The following is a 9755-nucleotide window of genomic DNA, read 5'->3' on the forward strand; positions in this document are numbered from 1 at the left end:
TTGTCTTCTCAAGCTGAACTTTGAAATTTTTGTTCAGCACTTGTACCTCCTCATTTCTGCCATATGCTTTAGACTCATACACTGAAGAACAAGTTTCTGTATTTCTTCTGACATCCATTTTGAACTTTTCCTTCTTCCTTTTCTTCTTAATGACTTTTTGCTTTCTTCCTGTATGTGGTTTTTGATGTCACCCCACAAGTCTTCTGGTCTTCAATCTTTAGTGTTTAATGTATCAAATCTGTTGTTCAGATGATGTCTAAATTCATGTGGGATATATTCAAGGTCATATTTTAGCTCTAATGCACTTAATTAACATTTCCTTCAGATTCAGTCTGAATTTGCATATGAGCAATTGATGGTCTCTCTCACAATCTACCCCTGGCCTTGTTTTGGCTAATGATATGGAGCTTTTCCACCATCTCTTTCCACAGATGTAGTCAATTTGATTTCTATGTATTCCATCTGGTGAGGTCCATGTATATAATCATCTCTTATGCTATCTAAAGAAAGTATTTGAAATGAACAAATTATTGGTTTTGCATAATTGTATCTTATATCATGTGGTCTCCAGCATTATTTCTATCACCAAGCTTTATTTTCCTATTACTGATGGGTTTTCTTTGTTTCCATCTTTTGCATTCCAATCTCCAGTAATACATCCTGCGTGCTTGTTTGATCTACTTCAAATTGACGATGTGTGTAGAATTCTTCTATTTCATCCACACTTGCTTTAGTGGTTGACACATACATTTGAATAATAACAGTATTAACTGGTCTTCCCTGTAGGCAAATGGTTATTATCTTATCACAAACGGTGTTGTACCTCATCACTTATCTTGATATGTTCTTTTTGATGATGAATGTAACACCATTCCACTTCAATTTGTCAGTACCAGCATAGTAATCTATGTGGCTGTCATATTCAGCTCACTAATGCCTAAGACAATGATATCTATGCACTCCATTTCATTTTTTACACTGTCCAATTTTCATAGATTTATAGTTCATGCATTCCATGTTCTGATTATTAATGGATGCTTATAGCTATTTCTCTTTATTTTGAGTTGTGCCCCATCAGCAAATGAAGGTCCTGAAGGCTTTACTATCATGGACTTTACTCCATTTGCATTATCATGGTCACCTCTAATTTGAGGAGGCAGCTCTTCCCCAGTCACATTTTGAGTACCTTCTGTTCTGAGGTGCTTAATTTCCAGCACTATATCTTACAGTGTTTCTCTCTTATTTATAAGGTTTTCAGTGACTAAATATTCAGAAGTAGTTTGTCTCTCCTTCTTCCTAGTCTGTCTTCATCTGGAAGTTCATCTGAAACCTGTCCACCATGGGTGACCCTGCTGGTATTTAATATATCCATGGCATAGCTTCCAGAATCACAGCAACTCACAAGTCAACATAGTATGACAAACTGACAGACGTGTGGTTGCTTGTGAGTTTCTCTGATTTGGGAAGCTATGCCATGGGTATATTAAATACAATCAAGATCCTCTAAGCATAGACAGTACCTAGGCTTATAGGAACTCAGTCTCTGGCTGGATTCTCAACTTTCACATCAGTCCTCCAACCACATTGTAAGTTCCTTTACTCACAGAAGGCTCCCAGATTTTTCTCCTGTCTAGGTATAACAGATTTTTGGGTTATTTTTCCTTTCATTGTTTCATTGTTTTTGTTTATTTATTATTTCTCTTCCAGGCTTTTTCTGTCTTGGATTTTTATTCTTTCCAACTCCACTTTTATTTTTACTTCTTGTCTTCTGCTTCTCATTTCTACTCTCTTTTCCTACATTTTTTCTTTCTCACTTTTTTCTTTACTTCTCTCTACTCCCTTTCTCTTTTCAACTTTCTTCTCTATGTTTATCTTCATCTTTTATTCTCTCTCTTATAGATTTCTTTTCCTATTCTTCTTTCCTTTTCAGTTATATTCTTCTTCTTCTTCTTCTTTTTTTTTTTTTTCTTGTTGCTGCCTCTTTTCCTTTTTCTCATTTATTACATTCTTCTTTCACTTGTCTTGGCTTGTTTGTTTGTGCTGTTTTGTTTTATTTTCTTGTGTGTGTTATTGCCTCTTGCCCTAACCAATTATACGCATATAGTTCACCCACAACCATCTCTGCAACTGTATTCACTAGGCAAAAATCAATGTCAGCTCTCATACCATGTAATCAATGCCAGACACCAGCCAACACCAACCAATCTCACCTTAAACTGAGCTGCAGGAACAGTGATTGGTGCACAGTTTCCCATTCTATAACAAGTAGACAGTTGGTGAGAGCCTGTGAAAACAACATACACTCAGCAATAGAATGCAAATACAATGACACCAAAATATCATGAAACCAACAAATGGTTTTAGTTTACATGAAAATACAAGAGAGTAGACCAAACAAATGTACAAAATGCAGAGCCAGAGAATGTTTCTGTGGAAGAAAAGGTAATATAATTACCTGAGAAAGATTTGAAAGAATGACATTTAGATAGCTTCAAGGGTTTGACAAAAGATCTTGGAAAGTAAGAAGAACACAGAAACAACTACAAAAATTTAGAAAAAAAATACTATTAAAAAAATAAATAAATGTTCATTTAAAAAACCTACAAGTAGAGTTCCAGATTAATACTAAGATCTCAGATATGGAGAATTCATTCTAAGGGCAAAGGAGTATAACTGAATCAATGGAAACCTTAATTAGTGACATTGAAGATCAATCTCTCAATACTAATAAGATAAAAGGACAGTTTGAAAAAAAGAATGAAAAATCAGAAGAAGGCCTGAGGTTTATGTGGGAAACCATGAAGAAGACTATCTTATGCATGACTGGAATTCCAGAACAGGAAGAGAAACTTAAAAGCAGAAAGAAAATTGTTGAAGTGTTGCTAAAAGAAAACTTCCTTACTATCATGAAAGATCAGAAGATAATCTTAAGAAGATAAACAACCTCCAAATAGAATATAACCCAAAGAAAATCACCTATACATATAAAGAAACTTTCTGAAATGAAAGACAAGGAAAAAATTCTGAAAGCAGCTAGGGAAAAATGAAAAGTTACCTACAAAAGAGAACCAACAAGACTGAGCTCTGATTTCTCATCAGAAACCATTCAGACAAGAAAGCAATGGAATGACATATACACATTTCTGACAGAAATAAATTGCCAACCAAGAATCATATATCCAGCAAAGCATTCCTTCAAATATGGTAGCAGAATTAGGACATTTTCAGATAAACAGAAATTCCAGGAATTTTTAATAACCAGACAACTACCAAAAATACTAATGGGTGTTCTTTAGACTGAAAACCAACAACAGCAGACAACAACCTGAGACTATCATATATAACAGCACCAACTAGAACTCATTACACATGTAGATGTATCCAGAGTTAAATAAACCTTCAAGACTGAAAATAGGAAGCCAAATATACAAATTTATAATGAACTCAACTACAAATCAAAAAGAGGGAATAGTGTATATGCAGAATTTCTAAATGTTGAGAAAGTCAAGTTGATTTAGAAATAAAGCAAACCATTTGAATCAGGGAAAACATAAATTATTTACAGGGTGAACTCAAAGAAAATCAACACACCTTCACATCAGAATCAAAACAAGAAAAATAAGAAGGAGTTCGTAAACAATAAAACAATAGCAGGGACTCCTGAACCTATGGACAAAGACATAGCCATGGAGGGCTAGAGCTGAGAGTGAAGCATCCAGCTGATTTGAAGTGAGGAAAGAAGCTTTAATGACTTTATGGTTAGAGCTTGAATAGAGAAAGATTTAAAAAAATTGATAAAGCAAAGAAGTGAAATTGTTACAGTTTGATGAATTTGACCTATACCTATGGATGTAGTAGCTCAAAATACAACTGAGAAGGAAGGTGTCTTCATATCAAGCATCAGTCCTATCCCATCTGAAGACAGGGTTGATAGGGATGGGCAACATAGAAACTAGCTACCTGAAATGGGGGTCTATAAAGGCAAGAAGTGACTGACTTAACAAGTTATCAACAGGGAATTTAGTTTTCATCTTGTCTAGACTGGTCTGGTGAAAGAAGATGGGGATAAGATTCTTATGACTCAACAGTGAGTAATTATCATGACTAACTAAAACTGTCACAACTTTAAAGGTAGAAGTTTTGTAACAAAAAGGGGGGTGTAGTTAATATTACAGTCCAGGAACAGAGAACCCTAGGACCATCAATGGAGAAGAGCATGAGTTGATTGTGGGACCCTATTCCATGAAGCAGGGATGCCAAAGATGTAGACAGGGATGAGGATATGGAAACATAGAACAGCTGAGGACTCTAGACTCATGGAAAGAGAAAGGCTGTGTACTGTTGGCCAGGAGGCAGGCTTTCAGAATGTGCTCTTTGGTTGTTTAAATGATTACATATTCCTGAATGTTTTTATGCACATCCCCCCTAAAAAGAAAGAAAAGAAAGAAGGAATATAAGCAAAAACAAGAAGGAATAGAAGCAAATACAGTTAAATAATTATGCATGGAAGAGATTGTAATTATTGTAATGAAATGATGAGTGTAAAACTGATTTTCTCTCATGTGAATTATCACTTAATTCACAATAAATATTAAATCAAACCAGAACAATGGCAATGATGAAAATGTAAAGAAAACTCACAAACAAAATTAACTCCATGCAGAAATTTATGTATAACAAAGAAATTAGTAATGTCACAAAATTTATTTAGTAAAATTATCGCAATCAATTGATACTTTTTCACCAAGTTTACTTACACCGAGTTTACTTACATTGAATACAAATAGACAGAGAGAGTAACATCATGGATATATACTTGGTACATGCACACAATCGAATACTATGCAACATTGGATTTTGTTAAATCTGTGAAATAGCTCATAACTCAGATGAACATGGAATATATAATGCTGAATGAAATTAGTCAATCACAAAATTGCAGATACTGTTTGAGATCACTGTTGTAAAACGTTCACCAAAAGTTTTTATGCTAAAATAAATATTTCATGATGATTTCCAGGGGAGGGAAGGAAGGGAAATTTTTTAACTGGGTAAATTGTAGACCATGCTAATTTAGGTGATGGGGAAGACAATTTACAAAAAGACAGTGGTTGGCAAAGAAAAGATGAAGATAGAGGAAGACCCAAAGAAGAGTGCACGAGTTAAAGTGAATGGAGGTAATTATTAGTTGATGGTACATGGAAAGGTTTACAACAATTCTAATGACATGAAGTATAGGATTTGTTGACTGTGGGACTGATGCTCTGTTCTGTAAATCGTCACAAAATTCACGATAAAAAGTAAAATTAAAACCACAATTTAATCTGTAAAAGATACAATATTTATAATGCACAACACTCTGGAACACATTACATGTAATATATAATACACAGGTATGACTGTATCACATTCCAGCCTCATATTACACAGATTTTATCTGAGAATCATTTTTCAACTCTCAGTTGAGTAAGTTGTTTATTGTTAGCTGCCTATGAGGAAGAGAAGAGTGATTGTAATTGAAGGTGTTTATCTAAGATGGTTATGGGAGTTTAGGAAAGAAGAAGTCCCAGCACTGAGCCAGTGGGACTAGAATTCACTGAGAGGAAGGCAGTTTAATGGGAAATAAGACATAATGAAAGAGACAAAGCCAACATAATTAGGGACAAGGAACAAGCTGTGAACATTGCTAAGAGAATGCAAGCTAAACTTTTGTAATTTTGTGCGTATGCAATGTTTTTTGTAGTTTCCAAAATTATGGAGATTAAGCAGCTAATATCAAGAGCATACTGGGAACTTCAAGTGATAAGCACCAGAAAAATTTCAAGAGGGTTAAATTTTTAAAAATCATTCTTTTTCAAAATTAAATTTCAAGATTGAATCATACCTATTCTGTATCACAATATATGTATGAGTTTATCAAATTTACTTTAGATTAAGAACTATCTGCTTTTAGTTTACTTTATGTTGCTGTTGTTTAGTGTTATCAAGTCAGTTCTGACTCATAGCAACACTATATAGGGTTTTCAAAGATTACTTTGAAACACTAATCTTGCAGTTAGCAGTCCAGTGCTTATCCTATGGCACTACACCAGGACTCCAACTTACTATCTAGAAGAATTAATTTTTCATAAATGAAGGAATATATAAAACATAGACTCAAGACTTTCAGAAACTTATATTCCAATTACATAAGACATAAATTAAGACTGTTGCATTGTTAAGTGCTGTTGAATCAGTTCTGACTCTTAGTGACGCTGTTAGTGTTTACAAGGAACAGCTGGTAAGTTTGAACCACCAAACTTGGATTCAAGTCAACTTTATGGTCCAGTGCTAATCCTACAGTGCCACATCAGGGTGTTGTTATTGAGTACCGTGGAATCAGTTCCAACTCATAGTGACCCTGGACAGAGTTTCTGAGGCTGTAAATCTTTACTGCATAGATAGCCTCAACTTTCTCTTATGGAATGCCTATTAATTTTGAACAACCGACCTTGAGGTTAGCAGCCTGATTCATAACCAGTGTGCTACCAGAGCTCCTGGGATAGGTGAATAAAAAACAAGCTATATTAGGTAGCATAATAATAAGCATAATGGTGTTGTACTTCTAGGTGCCATCAAACTGGTTCTGAGTCATTGACCTTATGTACAACTAAATAAAAAAGAGTGGATCCTATGCCATTCTCATGACCATTGCTATGCTTGGGCCCATTGTTGTAGTTATTGTCAATCCATCTCATTCAGGGACTTTCTCTTTTCACTTACCATCTACTTTACCTAGCAAGATATCCTTCTCCAGGGACTAGTTCCTTCTGATGACATAACAAAATACCTGAGACAAAGTCCTCAGTGTTATTGCTTCTAAGCACTATTTTGATTTTACTCTTTCCAAGACAGATTTGTTCATTCTTCTAGAAGTCCTTGATTTATCCAGTATTCTTCATCAGTCCTAGTGAGGCAGAGTCTGATAATCACTGGACTGCTAACCACAATGCTGATGGGTCAAACCCACAAGTTGCTCCTAGGTAACTCTATACATGGTCTCTATGAGTCAGAACCAACTTCATGGTACTTAACACCAACAAAAACAAATATATTAGAAACTCATTAATTATATTTCAGTCTTCCTTATTCATTCTCCAGTTTTCATATATGTAAATGGCAATTGCCAATAACATGACTTTTATCAAATGCATCTTAGTCCTCAAGGTAATATCTTTGCTTTTGAACCCTACAAAGAGGTCTTTTACAGCAGATTTGCCCAATACAATATTATTTGATTCTATGATAGCTGTTTCCTAGGACATTGATTCTCAATCCAAGTAAAATGAAATCATTGAAAATTTCAATAATTCTGTTTATCATTATTTTGTTTATTGGACCACTTGTGAAAATAATTTTATTTTTTTAATGCTAAGGTGTAATGCACGCTGAAAAAGATGTATTCTTTCATATTCATCATTGTTACAAATCTTCTCCACTCTTAGAAATGATGACCCTTAGAAATGTCATGTGCATATTGGAGGTTATTAATTCTCCTGCATCCAATCCTGATACTTAATTGTTCCTATAGTTCATCTTCTAGGATTATTTGCTCAACATTCAGGTTGAATATGTATGGTGAAAAGATACAATCCCAATGAACAAATTTATTGATTTTAAATCACGTAGTATCCTCTTTTGCTCAAATGTCTATTTACGGGTTCCACATAAAGCATAATTAGGTGTTATGGAATTCACATTCTTCATACTGTTATCCATAATTTGTTATGATCCACAGAGCTCTATGCATATGCATAATCAATAAAGCATAGCTAAACAGCATCTGGGAGTGTAGTGTCTCCATAGGGTAAGCAATACATTGAGAACCAAAATGTTAGCAGTTCAAGTCCACCAGAAACTCTGTAGGAGAAAGATGAAGCTTTGTGCTTCAGTGAAGATTTGAAATCTAGGAAATCCTACACAGGGTGGCTATGATTCCAAACTGACTCAACGGCACTTAACAGAAACAACAAAAACAAAACAAAACAAAAACATCTTTCTGGCATTCTTTTCTTTCAGCCAAGATAGATCTGATATTAGCAATGATATCCCTTTTCCCATATCCTCTTTTTATCTGATTCTTAATTTCTGGCAATTCCCTGTCAGTGTACTACTGCAACTGTTTCTGAATTGTCTTTAAAAAAATGTTAGTATGTTTGTTAGTAATACTTTCCTAAATCTCTACATTCGATTGGGTTTCCTAGGAACTGGGACAAATATTGATCTGTTCCAATTGATTCAGCCAGGTAGCTGCATCCCAAATTTCTTGAACTAACTAAATGATAGCTTACAGTATTACATCCATTTGTTGGAACATCTTAACTGGTACACTATAAATTTGTGGAGCCTGGTTTTTCACCAATGCTTTCAGTGCAGCTTAGACTTCTTCCTTCAAAACCATTGGTCCTTGTACATACGCTAATTTCTGAAATGACTGAACACTTAATAATTTGTTATTATTGTCAAGTGCATTTGAATCAGTTTCTACTTACATGACCCTATATCAGATTTTTGAGGAGTGGCTGGTGGGTATCAATGGCTGACCTTGTGACTCAAACTGACCTCACAGTCTAGAAAATTATCCTCAGCACCACATCAGGACTCCTTTTTAGAATATAGTGGCCATGTATCCCATCCTGCCTTTAATGCTTTTCACATCATGCAGTTATTTGCTCACAGAATCATTCAATAAAACTGATGCAGTGATGAAAGTGCTTACTCATATATGCCAAGACATTTAGAACACAGCTATCTGGCTAATCAATTGAAACAGATTCCTATTGATGCTCATTATAAAGAAAGGTGACCAAACAGAATATGGAAATCACTGAGCAATATCTTTACTATTACAAGTAAGTAGTAAATAATTTAAAAATGGTTGAAGCAGTACAATTATAGGGGACTCTGAGAAATTCCATCTGGATTCTGAACAGAATGTGAAAGGAAACATCTTATTCCTGGCATCAGATGGATCTTAATTGAAAGCAGACAATCTGGAAATATGTATATTGTTGTTGCTTCTGTTAAGGGCCATCAAGTTGTTCCAACTCATAGCGACTCTATATAGTGTTTTTGAGGAACAACTGGTGTGTTTGAACTGCTGACCTCTGATTCAAACCAACCTTGAGGTCGAGTGCTTATCCTATGGTGCCACACCACACTCCAGACAGGTATTTACTTGTGCTTTATTGACTATGAAAATGCATTTGAGTGTGTAGATGATAACAAACTTTGGATAACATTGTGAAGAATGAGAATTCCAGAATTATTCAACGTGATTATGAGGAACCTGCACATAGACAACTAGGCAGTTGTTTTAATAGAACAAGGGGATGCTAAAAGGTTCAAAAACTGGAAGTGTCAGGGTTGTATCCTTTCACCATACTTCACATGTATGCAGAGCAACTATTACAATAATTGGATTATGTTAAGAACATGGCATCAGGATTGGAGGAAGCCTCCTTGACAACCTTCAATATGCAGATGACACAAACTTGTTTGCCAAAAGAGAAGATGACTTGAAATACTTACCGATGAAGATCAGACACCTGAGTCTTCAGTATGGATTGAACCATTTCATGAGGTAGCATATGATCAAGAACTGATATTACTGAGGTAGTAGCCCAAGCTGCACTGAAGGCATTGGTGAAAAACAGGGCACTAGGAATAGACAGAATACAAATTGAAATCTCTCAATCAACTAATGCAGCACTGAA

This window comes from Chrysochloris asiatica, unplaced genomic scaffold (assembly GCF_000296735.1).
Source record: "Chrysochloris asiatica unplaced genomic scaffold, ChrAsi1.0 scaffold00338, whole genome shotgun sequence".
NCBI lineage: Eukaryota > Metazoa > Chordata > Mammalia > Afrosoricida > Chrysochloridae > Chrysochloris > Chrysochloris asiatica.